The sequence below is a fragment of the Lactuca virosa genome, chromosome 5, assembly GCF_052849685.1.
Source record: "Lactuca virosa cultivar CGN04683 chromosome 5, Lactuca_virosa_CGN04683_v6, whole genome shotgun sequence".
Lineage (NCBI taxonomy): Eukaryota > Viridiplantae > Streptophyta > Magnoliopsida > Asterales > Asteraceae > Lactuca > Lactuca virosa.
This window is the reverse complement of record NC_136430.1, coordinates 409,938,479-409,946,872: the sequence shown is the minus strand read 5'-3', so window position 1 is coordinate 409,946,872 and position 8,394 is coordinate 409,938,479.

Sequence of the window (8,394 nt, the reverse complement as noted above, 5' to 3'; positions counted from 1 at the left end):
CTGCTGAAAACCTGAAAGTGATTAGCGAAAGGATGTTAGCAGCTCAGGATCGTCAAAAGAGCTATGCTGACAAGAAAAGACAACTGATAACATTCGAAGTTGGAGATTCGGTTTTACTTAAAGTCTCGCCGTGGAAGGGACTTATAAGATTTGGTAAAAGAGGAAAGTTGAGTCCAATGTTTATTGGATCGTTTAAAGTTCTTCAGAGGATTGGGAACCAAGCTTACAAGTTGGAGTTTCCAGAAGAACTAGATGGTATTCATAATACTTTCCACGTGTTTTATTTGAGGAAGTTCACGGGAGAAGTTCCCGACATAATTCCAATTCCTGAATTAAGGTCGGATGAAAGAAAGAGGTTAATTGAAGAACCAGAGGCAATTGTTGACCGTAAGACTAAGAAGTTGCGACGCAAGATGGTCGATTTAGTGCTTATGCGATGGAAACATACGAATGGGTCAAATCTCACCTGGGAAACGGAGAGTGGCATGATAAGTCGCTATCCGCATTTGTTTGCTGATGTATGATTCCGGGGACAGAATCAACCTAAGGGGGAGAGAATTCTAACACCTGTATTTCTAGGCTAGGCATTAATGATGATGTAATAGTCTAGGCCAACCTTTGTAACTTGTTTTGAAATAATAAGATGTATTATTTGATTATTATGTGTTTTATACTTAATTATTATGATTTAATAGGTTAAGGATAAAAATAAGCGTCAAAACAATAAATGTTATATGAAGCCGATATCTATGAAGAAATTTGTAGTGGTTGAAACAAGGATTCCGAAGATATAAAGAATACCGAAATTCGAGTTATAATGAAAAAGTTATGACCTGTTGAAGTTTCGCGACAGAATCGGCACGACGCTGTGTGACGTAAAAAGTGAATTTACGATAAAGTGCCTTTTAGCATTAGTGATCTAAACGAAAGTCGTAGTGTTCGTTAAACCGAGAGCGTGGAAAAAAAGAACGCCTAAATCTGACTTCGTATGAGGAAGTTATGATTTTTCTAAGTTTCGACTTAGCAGTATGCAGCCCGAAACTCGAATTTTAGATCGAGTGATTTTTAGCCGAAACAACCTAAACGAGAATCTAAGATCTTGTTGATAGTAGTTCAACGGTAAAAAGACAGACGAAAACGGACGTCGGATGAAGAAGTTATGAATTTTTAACGGACTTTTCCTGTCCCGGCCTGTTAAAAATATAACTTTAAAAGTAAAGTCAAAATTATCCGACGGAGTCTAAAAAAAAGTTGTAGAGCAAAATTTCACCAATGTGTGGATATAAAGAACGTCAAAAAGGGAGTTCGTATGTGAAAGTTACGAATGTTTGAAGTTTTGGGCACAAACTTCGAGGCTGGTCCGAAGGTGTACATCTAGCGTACAAAAAGATTACGCCCATCATACTTCACACTTATTCGATCCGGAGTTAGCCACGTCACCCTACTCCTTCGTATGATGGATACGTGTCGTAGCCTTGACGTGTCCGAGCTGATCCACTCCTCCACCCAGCATACGAAGACGAATGCCTAGCAAAGAGCCTTCCGAGGCAGTACGCCCCGCGTACCAGGAAATTACGCCCAATGTAATGAGGAGCTTCGGTCCCCTATAAATAGGATGCGAGGCTGCTCAATTTTATTTAGAAAATTTTGCTCTTTTTCACCTCATACTTTCTTTTTACCTACACTAAATACCCCCAAACCTAGAATATCATCCTAGCATCATAAGCAAGCCCCGGAGAGCCCGAAGATCCCGAGAAAAGAGTTTTTTGAGACGAAACTCTGCCCGCGTGAAGCCCGGTTTTTTAGAAAACATCCCGGTTTCATCGAAAAAGATTGTTTTAAGGGACGAAGGTTGTCCAATCACTGTCTTATCAAGTGAGTGTATAGTTACTTTCATCTTACACATAAATATGAAGTATTTTCTCTAAAATACGTGCTATGTGTAATTATATAGTTTGTTTATTTGAGATGAGTGTTGAATAGATGTTTTATACAAGTTTTAAAACTGTATATGTATTTTCATCTACAAATATGTTGGGTAAAACATGGGTAGATGAAATAGTTGATGTGTGATAAAATGATGAGAGACCTCGATGTTGTTGTTGTTTCATTCATCTAGCAGAGTATAGATGACGACCACGGACCTTTTTAGACAGTCCAGTGGAATGCTAGCAGGCTCGCAACTTGTATGTGTTTGTGAACTTAGTGTTCAATGGTATACTCCATCCCCCACATGGTTGCCTTATTTGACATAAATTGCTGAGGAATCCCTAAAGCAGTGTTGTCACCCCAATGAAAATCCTTAGGCTAGGTCCCTTATAATAGGTGTTTAGGGACGTAAAGTGAGGATAACGGGAACGGGTAATCAGGATTATTGTTGTTGATGAAATTAATAAATTTATTGTTGGTTGATGAAATTAATAAATTTATTATTATTTGTGGGTCGAAAACCCTATATGCTCACCAGGCTCCCAAGCCTGACCCACTCAGCTTTTTATATTACAGGTAGTGGACTCAGAGCATAGTTGGATGATGACAAGGGATTTTTGGATTATAGGCCAGTAGATGTAAATAACTGTTGTGAGGCTTATAATCTATTGTTTATGCTTTTGGTCTGTATCGGAACATGACATCCCAAGGTTTTGTTATATAATGAAAATACATTTCTTTAAGAAATGCTTTGATAAAATTTTATCATATTTTTTTTGCGGACAAATTCCGCAACATCTTTTGGAAGATTACTCTGATTTTATTTTAAAAGCATAAACTAAATCGGTCTTTTCTGGCGGAGAAATTTGGGGATGTCACAGATAAAGTGTGTAAATGAGATGAAACTAGCATGAAAGTGTGTAGAAACACTAGATTAACAACGAATACTTACCAAGAATCCTAAGAAACAACTTGAAGAATTAATCCTTGGAAGGTTTGAACTTGTTTCTTGATTGAAAAGTGAAGAAGTTTGAAGATGGTGGGGGTTTGGGGGTACTCAGACGAAGTTAAAGAGAGGGAGGGTGAAGTGATGTTTGCATTGTTATATGTTTGGCAATATTTCTTATTGGGAAAAGATGAATTTGTCATGTCACAAGTCAACTCCTTTCTTATCCTCTTTCCAACCGAAATCACATGGTGATTTCGGCCCAGTATCACCGAAATCATATGGTGATTTCGGCCCAGTACCACCAAAATCATAGAGTTTTCGGTCCTAACCGAGAACTCTAAAAGCGAGATCATAGAGTTTTCGGTCCCCAGTCGAAAACTAAAAAAGTAAGGTGTAAACCAAAGAACTTCATGTCCTGATTAGTTGGCTTTCGTTGACTTGTTTGTCCCTTGCTGACTTGTTGACTTTGATTGACCCGGAACTGCCAGTTGTCACATTATCCCCTTGTTAGAGGGAATTTCGTCCCGAAATTAGTTCTAGAGTGGGTACTCATGAGCTAGAGAAAAGATGTGGGTACTTATATTTCATTTGATCTTCTCATTCCCAAGTGAATTTAGGCCCTCTCTTGGCGTTCCAACGGACCTTCACTATGGGTATGCGACTTTGTTTCGTCCTTTTGACCTCTATGTCCATTATTTCCACAGGTTCCTCTAAGAAGTGTAGACTCTCGTTTATCTCGATTTCATCGAGTGGGATTACAAGAGTCTCATCAGCCAGACACTTCTTCAGGTTGGACATGTGGAAGGTGGGGTGTACGTTACTGAGTTCTTGTGGTAGTCGAAGTTTGTAAGCTACCCGGCCGATTCTGGCAAGGATCTCGAATGGCCCGATATACCTTCGATTTAATTTCCCACTTTTTCCAAAATGTATCATTCCCTTCCAAGGTGAGACCTTCAACAACATGCGGTCACCAACCTGGAATTCCAAGGGTTTTTGTCGCTTATGTACATAGCTCTTTTGCCGATCCCGGGATGCCTTTAATTGTTCAAAGATTTGAACAATCTTCTCTGTGGTTTCCCATATGATCTCAGGGCCGGTGAGTGTGCTATTGGGCACTTGTCCCTTTGCTAGTTACGTGTCACCCACCTCATCCCAGCACAGAGGTGATCTGCACTTGCGTCCATAAAGGGATTCAAATGGAGCAACCTTAATGCTAGTGTGATAATTGTTATTGTATGAGAATTCGATGAGCGGTAAATGGGTATCCCAGGCTTTACCAATGTCTATCACACAAGCTCTCAACATATCTTTTAGCTTATGTATGGTCCTCTCGCTTTGCCTGTCGGTTTGAGGGTGATAAGTTGTACTCATGTCGAGTTTGTTTCCCAAGGACTTTTGTAGTGATTGCCAAAATCGTGAAGTCAATATGCTATCTCTGTCAGAGATGATGGATATTGGCACGCCATGTAGCCATACAATTTCTTTAATGTACGCCCTTGTTAACTTCTCCATCTTGTCAGTCTCTTTTATTGGTAGGAAGTGTACGGATTTGATTAGCTTGTCAACGATCACCCAGATGGTGTCAAGTCCACCCGTCGTCCTAGGCAACTTGGTTATGAAGTCCATGGTTATCCGCTCCTAATTCCACTCGGGTATGTTTGGTTGCTGAAGCAAACCCAAAGGATTTTGGTATTCTACCTTGACCTTGGCACAAGTCAGACACTTGTCCACATAGGTAGCGATTTTTGCCTTCATGTTTGGCCACCAATAAAGTTTCTTGAGGTCCAGATACATCTTGTCTGAACCGGGATGAACGAAGTATTTGGTCTTGTGAGCCTCGTTCATGACAATGTCTCTGTACCCTCCAAATTTCGGTGTCCAGATTCGGTGCATGAGATAATAAGCTCCGTCCTCCTTGGCTTCAAGGTTTTTGTCCATTCCCCGCAACGCCTCACTTGCGACGTTCTCGGGTTTCAAGGCTTCTAGCTGCACCTCCTTGATCTGTGTGGACAAGTGTGAATGGATGGTCATGGTCAATGATTTTACTCGGAAGCCCGAGTATTCTTTTCAACTTAGGGCGTCTGCTACTACGTTGGCCTTGCCCGGATGATAACGAATTTCGCATTCGTAGTCATTTAGCAGCTCTACCCATCGTTGTTGTCTCATGTTGAGCTCCTTTTGATTGAGAATGTGTTGAAGACTCTAATGATCAGTGAAGATGGTGCATTTCGTACCGTAAAGGTAGTGTCTCCAAATCTTCAAGGAAAATACCACTGCTCCAATTCGAGGTCGTGCGTGGTGTAGTTGACCTCATGGGTCTTGAGTTGCCTTGAGGCATATGCAATGACCTTTCCTTGTTGCATAAGCACACATCCTAGGCCCTGCTTGGATGCATCATAGTAGACCACAAAGTCTTCGGTCCCTTCTAGGAGAGACAGGATTGAAGCACTACATAGGGCTTGTTTTAGCGTTTGGAAGGCAGCTTCTTGTTTATCCTCCCAGCTAAAAGTCACTCCCTTCTGAGTCAAGGCAGTGAGAATCTTTATGATTTAGGAAAAAAAATTATGAACCTTCGGTAGTAGCCGACAAGGCCCAAAAACTGGCGTATCTCCGTCGGCGTTCTCGGTGTTGCCCTACTTTCAATCGCCTTGACTTTGGAAGGGTCCACGTGTATTTTCCTCGCTGACTACGTGTCCCAAGAAGTCTACCCTTCAAATTCAGAATTCGCATTTCAAGAATTTCGCATACAGTTTCTCTACCCTTAACGTCTCCAAGACTCGTCGTAGGTGCTGACTATGTTCTTCCTTACTTCGTGAATAGATTAGTATGTCATCGATGAATACTATAACAAATTTATCCAGATAATGTCGGCATACACGGTTCATTAGGTCCATGAACACCGCTGGCGCATTAGTCAAACCGAAGGGCATCAACACAAACTCGTAGTGACCGTAGCGAGTTCTAAATGTTGTCTTAGGAATATCTTCTTTCTGAATTCGCATCTGATGGTACCCCGACCTTAGATCAATCTTTGAGAAATAGCTTGATCCCTGCAGTTGATCGAAAAGGTCGTCGATTCGAGGTAGGGGATAACGGTTCTTGATAGTGAGTTTGTTCAGTTCACTATAGTCTATTCACATGCGGAATGATCCGTCCTTCTTTTTCACGAACAAGATCGGTGCTCCCCAAGGTGAGAAACTCGCTCTGATGAATCCTTTACTCAGCAGTTCGTTCAGTTGACTGGACAATTCCTGCATTTCAGCTGGTGCTAAACGGTATGTGGATTTGGCTATGGGGGTGGCTCCAGGAATCAAGTCGATTCTGAACTCGACTTGGCGTATAGGTGGTATTCCCGGAAGGTCCTCTGGGAATACATTGGGAAAGTTATAGACTTCGGGAATGTCCTTGATGTTTTTCACTTCTTGTTTCTCATCCATCACGTGGGCTAAGAAGGCGTGGTATTCCTTGCGTAGATACTTTTGTACCTTGATGCAAGAGATGATTTGTAGATTTACGTCGGGTTTGTCGCCATAAATGACAAGGGTTTCGCTACTTGGCAGGTTAAGGCGAACGACCTTTTTGTAACACAGGATATCAGAATGGTGAGGACTTAACCAATCTATGCCAATGATAACGTCAAAACTTCTTATTATGACCGACATTAGGTCGACTTGAAAAGAATGATTTTTTAGAGTTAGAGTGCATCCTATGTATATATCTATAGTGTTTTCTGTTTTTCCATTTGCCATTTCTACGGTGAATGTTTCATTTAGCGATTGGGGTTTCTGTTTGAGTAAGTGTTTAAACTGGTGGCTCATGAAACTTTTCTCCGCACCACTATCAAAAAGTATGCATGCATATGAATTATTGAGGAGAAACGTACCAGTAACCACGGTAGGATCCTTCATGGCCTCATCATGCCCTATTGCTAAAACCCTTCCCACGCCTCCGCCATTTCTGTTCTTTGCCTTCGGGCACTCCTTCTTGAAATGCCTCGTGTCACCGCATCCGTAGCATGTCTGACTCACCCCAACATTAGCGGCTTGGGTGGTTTGTTGTGTTGGCACTTTACAGAAACGGGCGGTATGCCCCTTCCTGTTGTAATTGTTACATTGCATCTCTTGGCAGGCTCCATAGTGATGGAAGTTGCACTTATTGCATTTCGGAAGAGTCCCAACATAATGCTTGGCTGGTGCAGGGGCGGTGACGGCGTGGACGGCCACTATTTGTTGTTTCTTGATCGGGTCTTGAGCCGGTTGGCCCTTCTACTTGTTGTCTCCCCTCTTTGGTTGTTCGGGCGTGGGGATTATAATGCCCTGCCGGAATCCCTGGTCGACAAGAGTTTGTGCCAAACGCTTGGCACTGTCGAAGGTGCTTGGGTTGGCGGATATGACCATTCCCTGGATCTGAGGGGATAGCCCCCAAATGTAACGTTCCAGTTTCTTGGCCTCTGGGGTGACCATTCTCGGGCACAAAGTTTCCAGTTTGTTAAATCAGGCAGTGTAGGTGGCAATATCAGAGCCGTTCATGGTGTGATCCCACAGTTCTTGTTCCAGTTTATGCATCTCGCTCCTTGGGCACTATTCCTTGAGAATCATAACTTTTAGGTCCTCCCAAATAATGGTGTTGGCCACAGTTAGAGTCGGTGTTTTAACATGGCCGTTCCACCACGACAAGGTCGAGTCCGCGAATATACACGCTGCATATTTGACTTTGAATTCATCCGGGCATGTACAGATTTCGAATATGGACTCGGTTTTCTCAAACCATCTTGTCAGAGTAACAACTCCGCCGTTGCCATGATAGGTCCTGGGCTTGCAGTTCATGAATTCTTTGTAGGAGCGCATTTGTTGGTGCCCTTAATTTTCGCCTAGATTGGAATTGTTAGTCCCGTTTCCGCTTCCGTTGCCGTTTCCATTCCCATTCCCATTCGTGCCCTTACTGCTGATTTAGGCCATGGCGGCAGCCACAATGGCTGTTACAGCAGCCTGGAACACGGCATAGTCCATCTGTGGAGGTGGCGGTGGTGGAGTTGCTAAGGTGTTGACAACGCGTCTGATGACTCTTCGTGGTGGCATCTTTCTGCCATAAAGTTTAAATGTGGAATGATGATAAGTCTTCAATGAGGGTTACGAGTCGGGCATTACCGTAATGGAATGTACGATTATATATGTGTATTAAGTCTCGTTGTTATTGTAATTTGCAAGCAATTCATAAATGGAATTTACTATAATAAGTAAACAATTGCATAACAAATAGCAACACTCAATGAAATAAAATGCATACCCATTTCATTGATAATATAATATTAGTACATAGTTTGGTGAAAATTGACCTTTAAGAAGGTCTACAATACATCAAAAGGATAGAAGAATTTTGTCGGAAAGGTTCAACTTCTCTACTCATGGAAATCAACATATTATTAAGATAAGAAAAAGTATCATCAAATTCTGATAAAACTGCATGATAAGTATTTGAAGGAATATTAAGAGATTCAAGAAGATCACACACCTTTG